We start from the raw sequence: 22,990 nt of genomic DNA, 5'->3' as shown, positions 1-22,990 counted from the left end.
TGTGAACTTGAGATGCAGCCCAACATGTAGCCCCTCGCCTGCCCTATCCGTTGCTGTGTCGTTCCCATCACTTTCTTGAATTGCCCCGATTTTCACAAATGAAAACCTTAGCGAGCATCGGCGATATACAAAAATGCTCGGGTCGCCCATTGACTTCAATGGGGTTCGTTACTCGAAACGAACCCTCGAGCATTGCGAAAATTTTGTCCCGAGTAACGAGCACCCGAGCATTTTGGTGCTCGCTCATCTCTAATTACGATCTCTGAAATTGTTAGAAAAATATATTATTATTAGAGATGAGCGAGCACCAAAATGCTCGGGTGCTCGTTACTCGGGACAAAATTTTCGCGATGCTCGAGGGTTCGTTTCGAGTAACGAACCCCATTGAAGTCAATGGGTGACCCGAGCATTTTTGTATATCGCCGATGCTCGCTAAGGTTTCCATTTGTGAAAATCTGGGCAATTCAAGAAAGTGATGGGAACGACACAGCAACGGATAGGGCAGGCGAGGGGCTACATGTTGGGCTGCATCTCAAGTTCCCAGGTCCCACTATTAAGCCACAATAGCGGCAAGAGTGGGCCCACCCCCCTTCCAACAATTTTTACTTCTGAAAAGCCCTCATTAGCAATGCATACCTTAGCTAAGCACCACACTACCTCCAACAAAGCACAATCACTGCCTGCATGACACTCCACTGCCACTTCTCCTGGGTTACATGCTGCCCAACCCCCCCCTGCACGACCCAGTGTCCACAGCGCACACCAAATTGTCCCTGCGCAGCCTTCAGCTGCCCTCATGCCACGCCACCCTCATGTCTATTTATAAGTGCGTCTGCTATGAGGAGGAACCGCAGGCACACACTACAGAGGGTTGGCACGGCTAGGCAGCGACCCTCTTTAAAAGGGGCGGGGCGATAGCCCACAATGCTGTACAGAAGCAATGAGAAATATAATCCTGTGCCACCTCCATCAGGAGCTGCACACATGGGCATAGCAATGGGGAACCTATGTGCCACACACTATTCATTCTGTCAAGGTGTCTGCATGCCCCAGTCAGACCGCGGTTTTTTATAAATAGTCACAGGCAGGTACAACTCCGCAATGGGAATTCCGTGTGCACCCACAGCATGGGTGGCTCCCTGGAACCCACCAGCTGTACATAAATGTATCCCATTGCAGTGCCCTGGACAGCAGACCTAACGTCAGATTAAATGCAGGTGGGCTTCGGCCCACACTGCAAGCCCCAACCTGACCGGGGTTTTTAATTCATAGACACAGGCAGGTACAACTCCCTATTGTGAAGTCCCTGTGGACCGACAGCATGGGTGGGTGCCAGGAAGCCACCGGCGGTACATAAATATATCCCATTGCATTGCCCATCACAGCTGAGGTAATGTCATGTTTAATGCAGGTAGGCTTCGGCCCACACTGCATGCCCCAGTCAGACTGGGGTTCTTTAAAAGTAGACACAGGCAGGTAGAACTCCCTATTGTGAAGTCCGTGTGGACCGACAGCATGGGAGGGTCCCAGGAAGCCACAGGCGGTACATAAATAAATCCCATTGCATTGCCCAACACAGCTGAGGTAATGTCATGTTTAATGCAGGTTGGCTTCGGCCCACACTGCATGCCCCAGTCAGACTGGGGTTCTTTAGAAGTGGACACATGCAGTTACAACTCCGTGTGGACCCACAGCATGGGTGGCTCCCTGGAACCCACCGGCGGTACATAAATATATCCCATTGCATTGCCCATCACAGCTGAGGTAATGTCATGTTTAATGCAGGTGGGCTTCGGCCCACACTGCATGCCCCAGTCAGACTGGGGTTCTTTAGAAGTGGACACATGCAGTTACAACTCCGTGTGGACCGACAGCATGGGTGGGTGCCAGGAAGCCACCGGCGGTACATAAATATATCCCATTGCAGTGCCCAGCACAGCTGATGTAACGTCAGCTTTAATGCATGTGGGCAAAAAATTAATTGGATTACACTGTAGGCGAGGGCCCCAAAAAATTGGTGCACCAACAGTACTAATGTACGTCAGAAAAATTGCCCATGCCCAACCAAGAGGGCAGGTGAAACCCATTAATCGCTTTGGTTAATGTGGCTTAATTTGTAACTAGGCCTGGAGGCAGCCCAGTTAAAATAAAAATTGGTTCAGGTGCAAGTTTCAACGCTTTAATGAGCATTGAAACGTATAAAAATTGTTTACAAAAATTATATGACTGAACCTTGTGGGCCTAAGAAAAATTGCCCCTGCGCAGCCTTCAGCTGCCCTCATGCCACGCCACCCTCATGTCTATTTATAAGTGCGTCTGCTATGAGGAGGAACCGCAGGCACACACTACAGAGGGTTGGCACGGCTAGGCAGCGACCCTCTTTAAAAGGGGCGGGGCGATAGCCCACAATGCTGTACAGAAGCAATGAGAAATATAATCCTGTGCCACCTCCATCAGGAGCTGCACACATGGGCATAGCAATGGGGAACCTATGTGCCACACACTATTCATTCTGTCAAGGTGTCTGCATGCCCCAGTCAGACCGCGGTTTTTTATAAATAGTCACAGGCAGGTACAACTCCGCAATGGGAATTCCGTGTGCACCCACAGCATGGGTGGCTCCCTGGAACCCACCAGCTGTACATAAATGTATCCCATTGCAGTGCCCTGGACAGCAGACCTAACGTCAGATTAAATGCAGGTGGGCTTCGGCCCACACTGCAAGCCCCAACCTGACCGGGGTTTTTAATTCATAGACACAGGCAGGTACAACTCCCTATTGTGAAGTCCCTGTGGACCGACAGCATGGGTGGGTGCCAGGAAGCCACCGGCGGTACATAAATATATCCCATTGCATTGCCCATCACAGCTGAGGTAATGTCATGTTTAATGCAGGTAGGCTTCGGCCCACACTGCATGCCCCAGTCAGACTGGGGTTCTTTAAAAGTAGACACAGGCAGGTAGAACTCCCTATTGTGAAGTCCGTGTGGACCGACAGCATGGGAGGGTCCCAGGAAGCCACAGGCGGTACATAAATAAATCCCATTGCATTGCCCAACACAGCTGAGGTAATGTCATGTTTAATGCAGGTTGGCTTCGGCCCACACTGCATGCCCCAGTCAGACTGGGGTTCTTTAGAAGTGGACACATGCAGTTACAACTCCGTGTGGACCCACAGCATGGGTGGCTCCCTGGAACCCACCGGCGGTACATAAATATATCCCATTGCATTGCCCATCACAGCTGAGGTAATGTCATGTTTAATGCAGGTGGGCTTCGGCCCACACTGCATGCGCCAGTCAGACTGGGGTTCTTTAGAAGTGGACACATGCAGTTACAACTCCGTGTGGACCGACAGCATGGGTGGGTGCCAGGAAGCCACCGGCGGTACATAAATATATCCCATTGCAGTGCCCAGCACAGCTGATGTAACGTCAGCTGTAATGCATGTGGGCAAAAAATTTATTGGATTACACTGTAGGCGAGGGCCCCAAAAAATTGGTGCACCAACAGTACTAATGTACGTCAGAAAAATTGCCCATGCCCAACCAAGAGGGCAGGTGAAACCCATTAATCGCTTTGGTTAATGTGGCTTAATTTGTAACTAGGCCTGGAGGCAGCCCAGTTAAAATAAAAATTGGTTCAGGTGCAAGTTTCAACGCTTTAATGAGCATTGAAACGTATAAAAATTGTTTACAAAAATTATATGACTGAACCTTGTGGGCCTAAGAAAAATTGCCCGTTCGGCGTGATTACGTCAGGTTTCAGGAGGAGAAGCAGGAGGAGGAGGATGAATATTATACACAGATTGATGAAGCTAAAAGGTCCACGTTTTTGATGGTGATAGACAACAATGCTTCCATCCGCGGGTGCAGCCTACGTATTGTTTAGGTATCGCTGCTGTCCGCTGGTGGAGAAGAGAAGTCTGGGGAAATCCAGGCTTTGTTCATCTTGATGAGTGTAAGCCTGTCGGCACTGTCGGTTGACAGGCGGGTACGCTTATCTGTGATGATTCCCCCAGCCGCACTAAACACCCTCTCTGACAAGACGCTAGCCGCAGGACAAGCAAGCACCTCCAGGGCATACAGCGCGAGTTCAGGCCATGTGTCTAGCTTCGACACCCAGTAGTCGTAGGGGGCAGAGGCGTCACCGAGGACGGTCGTGCGATCGGCTACGTACTCCCTCACCATCCTTTTACAGTGCTCCCGCCGACTCAGCCTTGACAGGGGAGCGGTGACACAGTCTTGCTGGGGAGCCAGAAAGCTGTCAAAGGCCTTAGAGAGTGTTCCCCTGCCTATGCTGTACATGCTGCCTGATCTCCGCGCCTCTCCTGCTACCTGGCCCTCGGAACTGCGCCTTCGGCCACTAGCGCTGTCGGATGGGAATTTTACCATCAGTTTGTCCGCCAGGGTCCTGTGGTATAGCATCACTCTCGAACCTCTTTCCTCTTCAGGTATGAGAGTGGAAAGGTTTTCCTTATACCGTGGGTCGAACAGTGTGTACACCCAGTAATCCGTAGTGGCCAGAATGCGTGTAACGCGAGGGTCACGAGAAAGGCATCCTAACATGAAGTCAGCCATGCGTGCCAGAGTACCTGTATGCAACACATGGCTGTCCTCACTAGGAAGATCACTTTCAGGATCCTCCTCCTCCTCCTCCGGCCATACACGCTGAAAGGATGACAGTCAAGCAGTATGGGTACCCTCAGCAGTGGGCCAAGCTGTCTCTTCCCCCTCCTCCTCATCCTCCTCATGCTCCTCCTCCTCCTCCTCAACGCGCTGAGATATAGACAGGAGGGTGCTCTGACTATCCAGCGACATACTGTCTTCCCCCGCCTCTGTTTCCGAGCGCAAAGCGTCTGCCTTTATGCTTTGCAGGGAACTTCTCAAGAGGCATAGCAGAGGAATGGTGACGCTAATGATTGCAGCATCGCCGCTCACCATCTGGGTAGACTCCTCAAAGTTTCCAAGGACCTGGCAGATGTCTGCCAACCAGGCCCACTCTTCTGTAAAGAATTGAGGAGGCTGACTCCCACTGTGCTGCCCATGTTGGAGTTGGTATTCCACTATAGCTCTACGCTGCTCATAGAGCCTGGCCAACATGTGGAGCGTAGAGTTCCACTGTGTGGGCACGTCGCACAGCAGTCGGTGCACTGGCAGATGAAACCGATGTTGCAGGGTGCGCAGGGTGGCAGCGTCCGTGTGGGACTTGCGGAAATGTGCGCAGAGCCGGCGCACCTTTCCGAGCAGGTCTGACAAGCGTGGGTAGCTTTTCAGAAAGCGCCGAACCACCAAATTAAAGACGTGGGCCAGGCATGGCACGTGCGTGAGGCTGCCGAGGTGCAGAGCCGCCACTAGGTTACGGCCGTTGTCACACACGACCATGCCTGGTTGGAGGCTCAGCGGCGCAAGCCAGTGGTCGGTCTGCTCTGTCAGACCCTGCAGCAGTTCGTGGGCCGTGTGCCTCTTCTCTCCTAGGCTGAGTAGTTTCAGCACGGCCTGCTGACGCTTGCCCACCGCTGTGCTGCCGTGCCGCGCGACACCGACTGCTGGTGACGTGCTGCTGCTGACACATCTTGATTGCGAGACAGAGGTTGCGTAGGAGGAGGAGGAGGAGGAGGAAGAGGGTGGTTTAGTGGAGGAAGCATACACCGCCGCAGATACCACCACCGAGCTGGGGCCCGCAATTCTGGGGGTGGGTAGGACGTGAGCGGTCCCAGGCTCTGACTCTGTCCCAGCCTCCACTAAATTCACCCAATGTGCCGTCAGGGAGATATAGTGGCCCTGCCCGCCTGTGCTTGTCCACGTGTCCGTTGTTAAGTGAACCTTGGCAGTAACCGCGTTGGTGAGGGCGCGTACAATGTTGCGGGAGACGTGGTCATGCAGGGCTGGGATGGCACATTGGGAAAAGTAGTGGCGACTGGGAACTGAGTAGCGCGGGGCCGCAGCCGCCATCATACCTTTGAAAGCCTCCGTTTCCACAACCCTATACGGCAGCATCTCCAGGCTGATAAATTTGGCTATGTGCACGTTTAACGCTTGAGCGTGCGGGTGCGTGGCGGTGTACTTGCGCTTGCGCTCCAACACTTGCGCTAGCGACGGCTGGACGGTGCGCTGAGAGACATTGGTGGATGGGGCCGAGGATAGCGGAGGTGAGGGTGTGGGTGCAGGCCAGGAGACGGTAGTGCCTGTGTCCTGAGAGGGGGGTTGGATCTCAGTGGCAGGTTGGGGCACAGGGGGAGAGGCAGCGGTGCAAACCGGAGGCGGTGAACGGCCTTCGTCCTACCTTGTGGGGTGCTTGGCCATCATATGTCTGCGCATGCTGGTGGTGGTGAGGCTGGTGGTGGTGGCTCCCCGGCTGATCTTGGTGCGACAAAGGTTGCACACCACTGTTCGTCGGGCGTCTGCACTCTCAGTGAAAAACTGCCAGACCTTTGAGCACCTCGGCCTCTGCAGGGTGGCATGGCGCGAGGGGGCGCTTTGGGAAACAGTTGGTGGATTATTCGGTCTGGCCCTGCCTCTACCCCTGGCCACCGCACTGCCTCTTCCAACCTGCCCTGCTGCTGCACTTGCCTCCCCCTCTGAAGACCTGTCCTCAGTAGGCGTAGCAAACCAGGTGGGGTCAGTCACATCATCGTCCTGCTGCTTTTCCTCCGAATCCTCTGTGCGCTCCTCCCTCGGACTTACTCCAATTACTACTACCTCAGTGATAGACAACTGTGTCTCATCGTCATCGTCCTCCTCACCCACTGAAAGCTCTTGAGACAGTTGCCGGAAGTCCCCAGCCTCATCCCCCGGACACCGGGAACTTTCCAAAGGTTGGGCATCGGTCACGACAAACTCCTCCAGTGCGAGAGGATTCGGAACCATTGCTGCCCATTCTGGGCAGGGGCCCGAGAACAGTTCCTGGGAGTCTGCCTGCTCCTCAGAATGTGTCATTGTAAGGGAGTGAGGAGGCTGGGAGGAAGGAGGAGCAGCAGCCAGAGGATTCAGAGATGCAGCAGTGGATGGCGGGGAACTCTGGGTGGTCGATAGATTGCTGGATGCACTTTCTGCCATCCACGACAGGACCTGCTCACACTGCTCATTTTCTATTAAAGGTCTACCGCGTGGACCCATTAATTGTGAGATGAATGTGGGGACGCCAGAAACGTGCCTCTCTCCTAATCCCGCAGCAGTCGGCTGCGATACACCTGGATCAGGAGCTCAGCCTGTGCCCACACCCTGACTTGGGCCTCCGCGTCCTCGCCCGCGTCCACGTCCTCTAGGCCTACCCCTACCCCTCAGCATGGTGTATTACCAGTAGTGCAGAAACAGAACGCTGTAATTAAGTGTGCCGCTTATTGGCCTGTGGTTGGAGGCTAACTTTGCTTACGGAACGCACAGCAGAGGCAGGAAAGAATTTTGCACAAGCCTGCTGTAACACTTAGCTGGCTGCATATGAATTAGGACAACTACCCTCAGCAGAGACGCAGTACAGTCAGAACGGTCACAGGCAGCCCAAATAGATTTTTTTTCCCAAATTTTTTTGGAAAAGCCCACTGCCTATATAGACTGGATATGTCTTTCACTGTCCCTGCCTCACCACCACTACTGGCCCTGGACTATGTAAAATTACTGCAGACTGTTTCACTCTGGACAGGATGACAGCGGTGATGTAAGAGGCAACGCAGAGCCAGGAAAGAATTTTGCGCAAGCCTGCTGTAACACTTAGCTGGCTGCGTATGAATTAGGACAACTACCCTCAGCAGAGACGCAGTACAGTCAGGACGGTCACAGGCAGCCCAAATAGATTTTTTTTTCCCAAATTTTTTTGGAAAAGCCCACTGCCTATATAGACTGGATATGTCTTTCACTGTCCCTGCCTCACCACCACTACTGGCCCTGGACTATGTAAAATTACTGCAGACTGTTTCACTCTGGACAGGATGACAGCGGTGATGTAAGAGGCAACGCAGAGCCAGGAAAGAATTTTGCGCAAGCCTGCTGTAACACTTAGCTGGCTGCGTATGAATTAGGACAACTACCCCCAGCAGAGACGCAGTACAGTCAGGACGGTCACAGGCAGCCCAAATAGATTTTTTTTCCCAATTTTTTTTTGGAAAAGCCCACTGCCTATATAGACTGGATATGTCTTTCACTGTCCCTGCCTCACCACCACTACTGGCCCTGGACTATGTAAAATTACTGCAGGACGCAATGCTCTGGACGCAATGCTCTGCACGGCCGATATACAAAAAAAAAAAATGTGCAACACTGCAAAAAGCAGCCTCAGCAGTACTGCACACGGTCAGATGTGGCCCTAAGAAGGACCGTTGGGGTTCTTGAAGCCTAAAATCAATCCTAACACTCTCCCTATAGCAGCTCCGGCATCAGCAGCACTTTCCCTGATCTCTGTCAGAATGCATCTGTGGCGAGCCGCGGGAGGGGCCGATTTATATACTCGGGTGACACCTGATCTCGCCAGCCACTCACTGCAGGGGGGTGGTATAGGGCTTGAACGTCGCAGGGGGAAGTTGTAATGCCTTCCCTGTCTTTCTATTAGCCAGAAAAGCGCGCTAACGTCTCAGAGATGAAAGTGAAAGTAACTCGAACATCGCGTGGTACTCGCCTCTAGTAACGAGCATCTCGAACACGCTAATACTCGAACGAGTATCAAGCTCGGACGAGTACGTTCGCTCATCTCTAATGATTATATTAAGATTTCAATCTGTTTAAGTGAAAAACCTAAAAAACATCACTAAGTTACTTAATTTAAGGTTAGAACCATCATTCAAAAGCCTGGAGTCTTTTCTGATCTTGTGAAGTGAGTTGTGATTGTAGAAAGAGCAAAGGGAGCTAAGAGTTAAAAAGGCAGCTTAAAAAAAATAATACTACTTTGAATTTGACAACATATGTCATTGTCTTTTGTCTTATACCCTGTGACAATATGACTCCATTTCTTACATTCAATTTAAAACAAATAGTTCTGGTACAAGGGTACACATTTCTGAAGATATAGGGGGTATTTCAAAAAGTTACTTTTAATACATAGAACTACTCAGAACGAGATCTGTCCCTACTAGAGATGAGCGAACACCAAAATGTTCGGGTGTTCGTTATTCGTAACGAACTTCCCGTGATGCTCGAGGGTTCGTTTCGAACAACGAACCCCATTGAAGTCAATGGGCGACCAGAACATTTTTGTATTTCGCCGATGCTCGCTAAGGTTTTCATGTGTGAAAATCTGGGCAATTCAGGAAAGTGATGGGAATGACACAGTGACGGATAGGGCAGGCGAGGGGCTACATGTTGGGCTGCATCCTAAGTTCACAGGTCCCACTATTAAGCCACAATAGCGGCAAGAGTGGGCCCCCTCCCCCTCCCAACAACTTTTACTTCTGAAAAGCGCTCATTAGCATGGCATACCTTTGCTAAGCACCACACTAGCTACAACAAAGCACAATCACTGCCTGCATGACACTCCACTGCCACTTCTCCTGAGTTACATGCTGCCCAACCGCACCCCCTCCCCCCCACAGCGCACACCAAAGTGTCCCTGCGCAGCCTTCAGCTGCCCTCATGCCACACCACGCTCATGTCTATTTAGAATTGCGTCTGCCATGACGAGGGACCGCAGGCATACACTGCAGAGGTTGGCACGGCTAGGCAGCGACCCTCTTTAAAAGTGGCGGAGCGATAGCCCACAATGCTGTACAGAAGCAATGAGAAATAGAATCCTGTGCCACCGCCATCAGGAGCTGCACACGTGGGCATAGCAATGGGGAACCTATGTGCCACACACTATTCATTCTGTCAAGGTGTCTGCATGCCCCAGTCAGACCGGGCTTTTTAATTCATAGACACAGGCAGGTACAACTCCCTATTGTGAAGTCCCTGTCGACCCACAGCATGGGTGGCTCCCTGGAACCCACCGGCGGTACACAGAAATATCCCATTGCATTGCCCAACACAGCTGAGGTAGTAATGTCGTGCTTAATGCAGGTGGGCTTCGGCCCACACTGCATGCCCCAGTCAGACTGGGGTTCTTTACAAGTGGACACATGTAGGTTTAACTCCCTGTGGACCCACTGCCTGGGTGGGTGCCAGGAAGCCACCGGCGGTACATAGAAATATCCCATTGCATTGCCCAACACAGCTGAGGTAGTAATGTCGTGCGTAATACAGGTGGGCTTCGGCCCACACTGCATGCCCCAGTCAGACGGGTTCTTTAGAAGTGTACAGATGTATTAAAAACTCAGTGTGCACCTACAGCATGGGTGGCTCCCTGGAACCCACCGGCGGTACACAAAAATATCCCATTGCATTGCCCAACACAGCTGAGGTAGTAATGTCGTGCGTAATACAGGTGGGCTTCGGCCCACACTGCATGCCCCAGTCAGACTGGGATTCTTTACAAGTGGACACATGTAGGTTTAACTCCCTGTGGACCCACTGCCTGGGTGGGTGCCAGGAAGCCACCGGCGGTACATAGAAATATCCCATTGCATTGCCCAACACAGCTGAGGTAGTAATGTCGTGCGTAATACAGGTGGGCTTCGGCCCACACTGCATGCCCCAGTCAGACTGGGATTCTTTACAAGTGGACACATGTAGGTTTAACTCCCTGTGGACCCACTGCCTGGGTGGGTGCCAGGAAGCCACCGGCGGTACATAGAAATATCCCATTGCATTGCCCAACACAGCTGAGGTAGTAATGTCGTGCGTAATACAGGTGGGCTTCGGCCCACACTGCATGCCCCAGTCAGACGGGTTCTTTAGAAGTGTACAGATGTATTAAAAACTCAGTGTGCACCTACAGCATGGGTGGCTCCCTGGAACCCACCGGCGGTACACAAAAATATCCCATTGCATTGCCCAACACAGCTGAGGTAGTAATGTCGTGCGTAATACAGGTGGGCTTCGGCCCACACTGCATGCCCCAGTCAGACTGGGATTCTTTACAAGTGGACACATGTAGGTTTAACTCCCTGTGGACCCACTGCCTGGGTGGGTGCCAGGAAGCCACCGGCGGTACATAGAAATATCCCATTGCATTGCCCAACACAGCTGAGGTAGTAATGTCGTGCGTAATACAGGTGGGCTTCGGCCCACACTGCATGCCCCAGTCAGACTGGGATTCTTTACAAGTGGACACATGTAGGTTTAACTCCCTGTGGACCCACTGCCTGGGTGGGTGCCAGGAAGCCACCGGCGGTACATAGAAATATCCCATTGCATTGCCCAACACAGCTGAGGTAGTAATGTCGTGCGTAATACAGGTGGGCTTCGGCCCACACTGCATGCCCCAGTCAGACGGGTTCTTTAGAAGTGTACAGATGTATTAAAAACTCAGTGTGCACCTACAGCATGGGTGGCTCCCTGGAACCCACCGGCGGTACACAAAAATATCCCATTGCATTGCCCAACACAGCTGAGGTAGTAATGTCGTGCGTAATACAGGTGGGCTTCGGCCCACACTGCATGCCCCAGTCAGACTGGGATTCTTTACAAGTGGACACATGTAGGTTTAACTCCCTGTGGACCCACTGCCTGGGTGGGTGCCAGGAAGCCACCGGCGGTACATAGAAATTTCCCATTGCATTGCCCAACACAGCTGAGGTAACGTCAGCTGTAATGCAGGTGGGCTAAAAATTAATTTGATTACACTGTAGGCGAGGGCCCACAAAAATTGCTGTATCAACAGTACTAATGTACATCCCAAAAATTGGCCATGGCCAGCCAAGAGGGCAGGTGAAACCCATTAATCGCTTTGGTTAATGTGGCTTAAGTGGTAACTAGGCCTGGAGGCAGCCCAGTGTAACGAAAAATTGGTTCAAGTTAAAGTTCCAATGCTTTTAAGCGCATTGAAACTTATAAAAATTGTTCTGAAAAATTATTTGAGTGAGCCTTGTGGCCCTAAGAAAAATTGCCCGTTCAGCGTGATTACGTGAGGTTTCAGGAGGTGGAGCAGGAGGAGGAGGAGGAGGAATATTAGACACAGATTGATGAAGCAGAAATGTCCCCGTTTTGGATGGTGAGAGAGAACGTAGCTTCCATCCGCGGGTGCAGCCTACGTATTGCTTACGTATCGCTGCTGTCCGCTGGTGGAGAACAGAAGTCTGGGGAAATCCAGCCTTTGTTCATCTTGATGAGTGTTAGCCTGTCGGCACTGTCGGTTGACAAGCGGCTACGCTTATCTGTGATGATTCCCCCAGCCGCACTAAACACCCTCTCCGACAACACGCTAGCCGCAGGACAAGCAAGCACCTCAAGGGCATACAGGGCTAGTTCAGGCCACGTGTCCAGCTTCGACACCCAGTAGTTGTAGGGGGCAGAGGCGTCACCAAGGATGGTCGTGCGATCCGCTACGTACTCCCTCACCATCCTTTTGCAGTGCTCCCGCCGACTCAGCCGTGACTGGGGAGCGGTGACACAGTCTTGGTGGGGAGCCATAAAGCTGGCCAGGCCCTTAAAGACTGTTGCACTGCCTGGGATGTACATGCTGCTCGATCTACGCACATCCCCTGCAACATGGCCCTCGGAACTGCGCCTTCTGCCACTAGCGCTGTCGGCTGGGAATTTTACCATCAGCTTGTCCGCAAGGGTCCTGTGGTATAGCAACACTCTCGAACCCCTTTCCTCTTCGGGAATCAGAGTGGGCAGGTTCTCCTTATACCGTGGATCGAGCAGTGTGTACACCCAGTAATCCGTAGTGGCCAGAATGCGTGCAACGCGAGGGTCACGAGAAAGGCATCCTAACATGAAGTCAGCCATGTGTGCCAGGGTACCTGTACGCAACACATGGCTGTCTTCACTAGGAAGATCACTATCAGGATCCTCCTCCTCCTCCTCCTCCTCAGGCCATACACGCTGAAAGGATGACAGGCAATCAGCCGGTGTACCGTCAGCAGCGGGCCAAGCTGTCTCTTCCCCCTCCTCCTCATCCTCCTCATGCTCCTCCTCCTCCTCCTGTACGCGCTGAGAAATAGACAGGAGGGTGCCCTGACTATCCAGCGGCGTACTGTCTTCCCCCGCCCCCGTTTCCGAGCGCAAAGCAGCTGCCTTTATGGTTTGCAGGGAATTTCTCAAGATGCATAGCAGAGGAATGGTGACGCTAATGATTGTAGCATTGCCGCTCACCACCTGGGTAGACTCCTCAAAATTACCAAGGACATGGCAGATGTCTGCCAACCAGGCCCACTCTTCTGAAAGGAATTGAGGAGGCTGACTCCCACTGCGCCGCCCATGTTGGAGTTGGTATTCGACTATAGCTCTACGCTGTTCATAGAGCCTGGCCAACATGTGGAGCGTAGAGTTCCACCGTGTGGGCACGTCGCACAGCAGTCGGTGCACTGGCAGCTTAAAGTGATGTTGCAGGGTGCGCAGGGTGGCAGCGTCCGTGTGGGACTTGCGGAAATGTGCGCAGAGCCGGCGCGCCTTTACGAGCAGGTCTGACAAGCGTGGGTAGCTTTTCAGAAACCGCTGAACCACCAAATTAAAGACGTGGGCCAGGCATGGCACGTGCGTGAGGCTGCCGAGCTGCAGAGCCGCCACCAGGTTACGGCCGTTGTCACACACGACCATGCCCGGTTGGAGGCTCAGCGGCGCAAGCCAGCGGTCGGTCTGCTGTGTCAGACCCTGCAGCAGTTCGTGGGCCGTGTGCCTCTTATCGCCTAAGCTGAGTAGTTTCAGCACGGCCTGCTGACGCTTGCCCACCGCTGTGCTGCCACACCGCGCGACACCGACTGCTGGCGACATGCTGCTGCTAACACATCTTGATTGTGAGACAGAGGAGGAGGAGGAGGAGGAGGGTGCTTTAGTGGAGGAAGCATACACCTCCGCAGATACCAGCACCGAGCTGGGGCCCGCAATTCTGGGGGTGGGTAGGGCGTGAGCGGTCCCAGGCTCTGACTCTGTCCCAGCCTCCACTAAATTCACCCAATGTGCCGTCAGGGAGATGTAGTGGCCCTGCCCGCCTGTGCTTGTCCACGTGTCCGTAGTTAAGTGGACCGTGGCAGTAACCGCGTTGGTGAGGGCGCGCACAATGTTGCGGGAGACGTGGTCGTGCAGGGCTGGGACGGCACATCGGGAAAAGTAGTGGCGACTGGGAACTGAGTAGCGCGGGGCCGCCGCCTCCATGATACTTTTGAAGGACTCCGTTTCCACAACCCTATACGGCAGCATCTCAAGGCTGATGAATTTTGCGATGCGGACGGTTAACGTTTGAGCGTGCGGGTGCGTGGCGGCGTACTTGCGCTTGCGCTCGAACACTTGCGCAAGCGACGGCTGAACGGTGCGCTGAACTACACTGCTGGATGGGGCCGAGGACAGCGGAGATGAGGGTGTGGGTGCAGGCCATGAGGCGGTAGTGCCTGTGTCCTGAGAGGGGGGTTGCATCTCAGTGGCAGGTTGGGGCACAGGGGGAGAGGCAGGGGTGCAAACCGGAGGCGGTGAACGGCCTTTGTCCCACCTTGCGGGGTGCTTGGCCATCATATGTCTGCGCATGGTGGTGGTGGTGAGGCTGTTGGTGTTGGCTCCCCGGCTGAGCTTTGCGCGACAAAGGTTGCACACCACTGTTCGTCGGTCGTCAGGCGTCTCTGTGAAAAACTGCCAGACCTTAGAGCACCTCGGCCTCCGCAGGGTGGCATGGCGCGAGGGGGCGCTTTGGGAAACACTTGGTGGATTATTCGGTCTGGCCCTGCCTCTAACCCTGGCCACTGCACTGCCTCTTGCAACCTGCCCTGCTGATGCCCTTGACTCCCCCTCTGAAGACCTGTCCTCCTGAGTAAGCGTTGCACACCAGGTGGGGTCAGTCACCTCATCGTCCTGCTGCTCTTCCTCCGAATCCTCTGTGCGCTGCTCCCTGGGACTTACTGCCCTTACTACTACCTCACTGCAAGACAACTGTGTCTGATCGTCATCGTCCTCCTCACCCACAGAAAGTTGTTGAGACAGTTGGCGGAAGTCCCCAGCCTCTTCCCCCGGACCCCGGGAACTTTCGAATGGTTGGGCATCAGTGACGATAAACTCCTCTGGTGGGAGAGGAACCGCTGCTGCCCAATCTAAGCAGGGGCCCGAGAACAGTTCCTGGGAGTGTTCCCGCTCCTGAGCAGGTGTCATTGTAGTGGAGTGAGGAGGCTGGGAGGAAGGAGGAGCAGCAGACAGAGGATTCGGATTGGCAGCAGTGGACGGCGCAGAACTGCGGGTAGACGATAGGTTGCTCGAAGCACTTTCTGCCATCCAGGACAGGACCTGCTCACACTGCTCATTTTCTAATAACCGTCTCCCGCGTGGACCCATTAATTGGGCGATGAATGTGGGGACGCCAGAAACGTGCCTCTCTCCTAATCGCGCAGCAGTCGGCTGCGACACACCTGGATCAGGAGCTTGGCCTGTGCCCACACCCTGACTTGGCCCTCCGCGTCCTCGGCCGCGTCCACGTCCTCTAGGCCTACCCCTACCCCTCAGCATGCTGTATTACCAGTGATTTGATTTCACAGGCAGGAAATAAATTGGCGCAAGACTGCAGGCCAAATATAATTTTTGCCCTTTTTGGAAAACGAAAGGCCCCACTGCCTCTAGTGAATGAATTATCTAAGTTTAATAACTGTGCTGTGTCCCTGCTTATGTGTCACAGAACGTGAGGGTAGCAGAGTTATTATAACTCTTGGAGAGCAGGTATTTTTTTTCCCAATTAAGGAAAGCAAATGGCGAACCCAGCAGTAAAGCGTAGCTGGCTGCGTATGATTTAGCAATGTTTTTCACGCAGCTCACACGTCTCCACAGGCGTAAGGACGGACACAGGCTGGACAAATAGATTTGTTTTCAGTTTTTTCCCACCAACAGGCAGCACTGCGTATATTCAATGAACCTGAGAAGTTTAATAACTGTGCTGTGTCCCTGCTTATGTGTCACAGAACGTGAGGGTAGCAGAGTTATTATAACTCTTGGAGAGCAGGTATTTTTTTTCCCAATTAAGGAAAGCAAATGGCGAACCCAGCAGTAAAGCGTAGCTGGCTGCGTATGATTTAGCAATGTTTTTCACGCAGCTCACACGTCTCCACAGGCGTAAGGACGGACACAGGCTGGACAAATAGATTTGTTTTCAGTTTTTTCCCACCAACAGGCAGCACTGCGTATATTCAATGAACCTGAGAAGTTTAATAACTGTGCTGTGTCCCTGCTTATGTGTCACAGAACGTGAGGGTAGCAGAGTTATTATAACTCTTGGAGAGCAGGTATTTTTTTTCCCAATTAAGGAAAGCAAATGGCGAACCCAGCAGTAAAGCGTAGCTGGCTGCGTATGATTTAGCAATGTTTTTCACGCAGCTCACACGTGTCCACCGCCCGTAAGGACGGACACAGGCTGGACAAATAGATTTGTTTTCAGTTTTTTCCCACCAACAGGCAGCACTGCGTATATTCTATGAATAATAACTGTGTTGTGGCCCTGCCTATACAATTCTTTCCCTGCAGTATCAATGGAGGGTGGAATGCTCTGCAGAGGCGATTTTGAGAAGCCCAAAAAAAATGCAGCACAGCCAACAGCAGCCTGGACAGTACTGCACACGGATAAATATGGCCCTAGAAAGGACCGTTGAGGTTCTTGAAGGCTACACTCACTCCTAACACTCTCCCTGCCTATGCAGCACTTCTGTCCCTAATGCCAGGTGCAACGGTCTGCAGAGGCGATTTTGAGAAAAAAAAAAATCCCACTGCTAACAGCAGCCAACACACAGCTATCAGTGGCCCTAATAAGGACCTTTGGGGGGTCTTGAAGCCTACACTAACTACCAATTCTTTCCCTACAGCAGCTCCGGTATAAACAGCACTGTCCCTCATCTAACTCACACCGCATCTGAGGCGAGCCGCGGGAGGGGCCGACTTTTATATTAGGCGAACACCTGATCTCGCCAGCCACTCACAGCAGGGGGGTGGTATAGGGCTTAAACGTTGCAGGGGGAAGTTGTAATGCCTTCCCTGTCTTTCAATTGGCCAGAAAAGCGCGCTAACGTCTCAGGGAAGGAAGTGAAAGTAACCAGAACACCGCATGGTGTTCGTCACGAATAACGAACATCCCGAACACCCTAATATTCGCACGAATATCAAGCTCGGACGAACGCGTTCGCTCATCTCTAGTCCCTACCACACATATGGCTTCTCAGGCCCAAAAGACTATACATAGGATACATGCTTATCAACATGTAAAGGTGTCGGTAAACGTTACCATCCTTATAGTATTTGACTTTCTTTTCCCGCCCTATGCTTGCCTATTCCCTTTGTATTATATCAAGCAGAAGAAAAACAAACTGGATTGCAGGACTTATAAAAATATATTTATATTTATTACATACAGAAAAGTCATACATCCAAAAAGAAAAGACACAGAAATACACACAAGTATAAAAACACATTAAATCAAAAAATTTCCACATAGTGATATGAGTCCCTGAGAGCATAACACAAATTAATATAGATGTATATCATTAGGTATATCCAGGGTGATGGCCATCAATGTACTTCTAGTATGACCAGCATCCAAGATGAAAAAGCGAAGTGCATGTCACAGATAATGCAAGGAGTTTTAAATACCTATAAAGAGTACAAAGTTTCCCAGAGTTTCACCATTACGTGGAGAATAGACCCCTGACGCGTGTTTCCAACCAGCCTTCTTTCCTTTTTAATATGTTCTGTAAACAGGGTCACTGAAAAACATTTACAGTGTTCCTGGCTTCTAGTCATGGGTTCGTATGCATTATTGGCATAAAATTTAACCAACTTCATTAAATAAAAACACAAGAAACTATTTTTTAGGAGATAAAAGGCCGCATGTATTTTATTAAAGGGTTCAGTTGGGGAGTTTTCCTCCCATAAACCAATATCATCAATTACCATGTAATCATTCAAACCAACACTTGGTCACCATGACGCAAATAACTCTATGACTTATGAAGGACTTGTCCTACCAAATCCACCCCCCATACCACCATCAACTTTGTAATAAATTAAATGAGGACTTAGTCCTACCAACTCAAGTTCCCATCACAGCCAATCAATTAATACCATCAAAACCACCCTCTGAATCGAATACCATGATGGGGTAAACCAAAGGCGAGAGAGGGTGGGAGAGTTTTAACTTGGATTTTTTTAACTGCTGCTGTATTCCTGATCTCCAGGGCTCTTCTAGATCAGCTCCTTCCTGCAATTTTACTGGCAGCCAATCAGTCGTTGTCACTAGTCCTGCAATTGCTCCTTTTTCCCTCCATTTCCACACTGGCCAATTGAATACTGTTGTCAGTCATTCCAAATAGTCATCAAGCTTACAGGAGTAGGAGCCCATAGTCAGTGTGGGCCAAAGTGGAGACTGATACTGATCAAGGGGCAGCATTGCAGAGCTGAGTGCTATACTGTGGCACTGCTATAAGGAGGTGTCAAAGACAGAATATATTAAAAGGCATTATGTGGCTAAGATTCCAAACTTTAATTCTGGAGCACTACTGTGGTGATTGTCATCCGATGGAAGGAAGCAATTTTAAATATATCTTGGGAGTTAAGAATGGAAAAGTGGGACTATGTGCAAGATATTCTGGCTGCTTAGGAGACTGAAGATTTGACAAAGTTGAAAACCACTCTGAATCATTGCAAAGTCTTTCATGACTGTAACTCAGTGCTGAAAGACTCTTTTCTAATATATACCATCAGGGATGTGTATCCCCAGTAAGTACTGGAGAAGAGGTTCACATACCTCGAAACGCATTTACAAGCTGTTCTTATCAATAATCAAATACTTCTTTTGGCAAATACATATAACAGCCCTCTTTGTCTGAAGGTTGCACCATAGTCAGCCCTCCAAAAAATATATATTTTTTTATTTTTTATTCTTTGTCTGTGATACCACACATTCATCTAATGGGTAGTACGTTTCGTAGGTGGGCTGCACCTTCCTAAGAAGGTCATCTCCATTCTATCCTTGCTACCATATCCCAGGTTCCTCACTTCAGACTTCAGTGGTTGCTCCACTCCATCCCTTTTTTTCCTTTTTCTATATAAGTTATATTAGAAGGCACTACGTGGCTAAGATCCAAAACTTTTTAATTTCTGAAGTATCACTGAAGGGATGTTTTTTCTGTGGTTACTGTCATCTGATGGAAGAAAACTATTAAAAAATTCCGCATTACATTTTGGGAGTTAAGAATAAGAACAAGAGGGAATATGTGCAAGATATTCTGGCTGCTTAGGAGACTGAAGATTTCACACAGTTGAAAAACACTCTCAAACATTTCAAAGTCTTTCATGTAATTTTTTTCAAGGTCTGGGGTATAGATGAAATCTATTGTGGCATCCGGGGAGGTAACATTAAAAAGTTGCTGGCACGACATGAATGTAGGTGAATAGTAACCTTGGGGCCAATAATGCTTAAAGGTTTAAAAATAAAATGTAGCCTTCTGTACGTCCTTTGAAAAATTCTGTTTGCTCCTCTGCTTTTTACTAGTATTTTAACCCTCTCCAATCCACTGCCTGATGTTTAAAGACATTATGATTTAAGACTGTACAGCTCCGATGTTGGAAAACATCCGTCGGGGTTCTCTTACTGTATATTGCCAGCCTCTCTGCTGTCGGAGCCTATCCAATGTGTCACCTCATGCAGTACTGGCTTTAACCAGCATATAGCGCCATTGTAAAACAGCAGAAAAAGAGTAAGCCCCCTAGGAAAACCAGAATACAAATTGGATTGGAAAGGGTTAATTTGTTTTTTTTTCCTGTGTGGACACTGAATTTTGTCTGCCCTGTGGATGATGATGGTGTGATATTCTGCACTGACTAGTTCTCGAATTGTATATCGTTTACATATATCAACATCGCCACTTAAATATGAATACAATATTCACATATATTTTTAATACTATTTTAAATATATTTTTTTACTACCAATTTTTTTCACTTCACGCATTGTCACATTTCATAATTGTTATGCAATTTTAATTTACTAGATTGACCCAATGTTCACTACGCAAACATAAAATGATAGGAAAAATACTTGTAAATGTTTTAAGAACTGGTCCATCAAGTGCTGCTGGGATTTGGCTGAGCAGTGCTGGATGAACCAATCACAGCAGTCGTGGAGGCAGGATTTTTTAATTGGATAAGCCGCGGCAGTCTGGCGATGAGCTGTGGCTCAGCTAATTCATAAATACCGCCTCATGACACGCTGGTTATGATTGGTCACTTCAGCCCTGCCGTGATTGGCTGAGTAGTGCTCAATAAACCAATCACAGCCATCGTGGAGGCGGTATTTTTTAATTGGATGAGCCGCTGCAGTCTGACGATGAGCTGTGACTGTTCCTTCTGCTACATTCTGGGTCAGAGGGGGGACACCTCAATGCTCTCTTCTATCCTTTTGTCCCAGGAGTTGGCTGGAGCACATTGATGAGCCGACCAGGAGCACATGGATGAGCCACGGCAGTCTGGCAATGAGCCGCGGCTCAGCTAATTCATAAATGCCGCCTGCAAAATATGCTGGGTGCGATTGGTCCATCCAGTGCTGCTGTGATTGGTTGAGCAGTGCTTGATAAACCAATCACAGCCATCGTGGAGGCGGGATTTTGAATTGGATGAGCCGCAGCTCAGCCAATTTACAACTGGCACCTGCACGGCACGCTGGTTACGATTGGTCCATCCAACGCTGCTGTGATTGGTTCATCCAGCACTGCCTAGCCAATCAAAGACATCCTGGAGGCGGGATTTGTGAATTGGATGAGCCGCTGCAGTCTGGCGATGAGGTGCGCCTCAGGTAATTCATAAATGCTACCTGCACGACATGCTGGTTACAATTGGTACATCCAGCACTACTGTGATTGGTTGAGCAGTGCTGGATGAGCCAATCACAATCATCATGGAGGCGGGATTTTTGAATTAAATTGTCACTTCAGCACTGCCCCTCTCCTTCAGCTTTGCCTGCTGTTCTTGCAGCACAACCCGCTCTCCTTGAGCACCGCTTTGCTGTCCCTCCAGCACCGCCACTCCCCTTCAGTGCCACCCACTGTTCCTTCAGCCCTGCTCTTCTCCTTCAGCATAGCCCTGCTGTCCCTTCAGCACCACCGCGTTCTCCGTCAGTGCTGCCCGATCTCCTTCAGTGCTGGCTGCTGTCCCTTCTGTGCCAGCTACTATCTCTTCTGCACCTCCTGCTCTCCTTCTGCGACACCTGCTGTCCCTTCTGCGCTGCCTGCTGTCCCTTCTGCACCGCACTCTCTCCTTCAGCACTGCCCAGTCTCCTTCAGTGCTGCCCGCTACTCTTCTGCACCACACCGCTGTCTCTTCTGCTGCCCCGCTGCCTCTTCTGTGCCTAGCAACGGTTCACTGTCCCCAGGCGCACACCCATAGACCTAACATAGGAAGTTTGGGCTGCCCTCACAGGTCACTTACTGTACCAATCTCCAATTTTAGAATTTTATGGCGCCTGTGAGGATGTCACTAATGTAATGACACCAAAGGTGTCAGACACTCAGAGGTGTGTATACCTGTCAATTAGCTCCTTAGCAGAGATAGAAGGTATTGTACAGGAGAGAGACCCTTTTTTCCCCTAAATGCATGGGGTAAATCTATTCTGACCGGCAACAGCTTGCTTCAGATTGGCTACTTATCATTCATTTCCCTAATTGGTTGAGGGGGAGGAGTTGTGAGTAGCTCTGGAAAGTGTGTAGGGTGAGGCAGGAAATGAGTCAGGGTCTGAAGAAGAAGTGTGAGAAATGACAGGAAGTGAAGGAGAGAGTTAGGGGGAGTCATAGGAGGTGGATGAGTTAGAAGGTGTAGTGTGGTGCTGCAGGATTTAACGAGCTTATCAGAGTGGAGTAGAGAGAAAACTAAGTGGAATCAGCACAGAGTGGAAGAGAGGATCTAATTACAGTCTCCACAAAAGTGAGTGTGATCTGCCCCTGGGAATCTAAAGTCAGTAACAGTACAGGTGATTGGGTTTTAATAAATCTCTACAACGTAATTCTTAAGGAAAATCCCCAGATAACTGAGACTGGTGGCTTCATCTTCAGTAACCAAAGGATAGAGAGCCTTGAAGAAAACGAAATGTGCTATTCATGTTGCTGAAATGGTTGTTACAGAGGGTGCTAACTGAAAACTGCAAACAGTGAGCTGTATTTGCTCATTTGTTCAATAAGTGTTGAGTAAACTGTGTACCTTCGGTTTATCACAAAAGCTAAGTGGACTCACCTCAATTATTTGAACACCATTCATCTGGGTTAACCCCCCCAAAGGTATTGGCATCACGTGACATTTCATTATCGAATATTTTCATCGTTAGTTTGACATTGCCCCTGTGTGCAACTTAGCTAGGACCAACACAGCCAATACGGGGAGGGACCGTGGAACCATCGTTGATATCCCTCTTGTTTTCACCCGAGGTCTCCCCTATAATGGCCTGTGCACTGCTCCGATGCCACACTCAGACTGCCTGATGCACATTGTGCAAGTATGCATTGGTAGTCTAAGACACCACATGCTGCTCTTACTGGTCAGCACGGCTCAGTTAGACAGTACCTAATGGACCCCATTATTGTCAATGGAGTCCACCTGGCGCTGTTCGGTTCCATACAGAGACGAGCTTTTCAGCCGCAGGGATTTTTTTTCCTGATCCCAGAATGGAGCAGAAAAGCAGAATCCGCAATGCAGATGTGAAGCCACACTCAGGGCTCATGCCCATGGCCGTATGTGTAAAATGCTGCAGGTCTCCCTGCAGCGTTTTACACATTTCCAGCCATATGTGCTGCCGGCAGAGACTGCGTATAGCACAGTGCATGCCGGCAAATCACATGCTCATGAACATGCGCATGATTTTTTTTTTTTTAATTCAACAATCTATTTAGAGAGGGCATGCATATGGAAACGCTGCCCATATGCAATGTATTGCATATGGGCAGCGTATCATATGCAGCCTATACAAGTGTATAGGGCTCACACTGCGTATATACTCATAGAAAAGAGCATGCTGCAATTTATTT

The sequence above is a fragment of the Eleutherodactylus coqui genome, chromosome 2 (assembly GCF_035609145.1).
Source record: "Eleutherodactylus coqui strain aEleCoq1 chromosome 2, aEleCoq1.hap1, whole genome shotgun sequence".
NCBI classification, from domain to species: Eukaryota; Metazoa; Chordata; class Amphibia; order Anura; family Eleutherodactylidae; genus Eleutherodactylus; species Eleutherodactylus coqui.
The sequence above is the reverse complement of the archived record's forward strand: the minus strand, read 5'-3'. Positions refer to the sequence as shown.